Below are 440 nucleotides of genomic sequence, written 5' to 3' on the forward strand. Positions count from 1 at the left end.
AAGCACCAAGAATAAACAGAAGAAAACACTTTCTGGTTCATTCTAGAAGGCCAGGATTACCCTGACACCAAACACAACAAAGACTTCACATGCAAAGAAAGGTACAGGCCAGGTACAGTGGCTCACACCTGTAATCCTAGCACTCTGGGAGGCTGAGCCGGGTGGGTTGATTGAGCTCAGAAGTTTAAGAACAGCCCGAGCAAGAGTGAGGCCCCATCCCTGCTAAAGATAGAAAGATTAACTGAGTGTGGTGGTGGATGCCTGTAATCCCAGCTACTCAGAGGCTGGGGCAAGAGGATCACTTGAGCCCAAGTGTTGGAGGTTGCTGTGAGCCAGGACACTGCAGCACTGTACTCAGGATAACAGAGTAAAACTCTGTCTTAAAAAAAAATTAAAGGCCTGCACCTGTGGCTCAAGCAGCTAAGACGCCAGCCACATAC

The sequence above is a fragment of the Otolemur garnettii genome, unplaced genomic scaffold, assembly GCF_000181295.1.
Source record: "Otolemur garnettii isolate 467f Iridium unplaced genomic scaffold, OtoGar3 scaffold00218, whole genome shotgun sequence".
In the NCBI taxonomy this organism is placed as follows: Eukaryota; Metazoa; Chordata; class Mammalia; order Primates; family Galagidae; genus Otolemur; species Otolemur garnettii.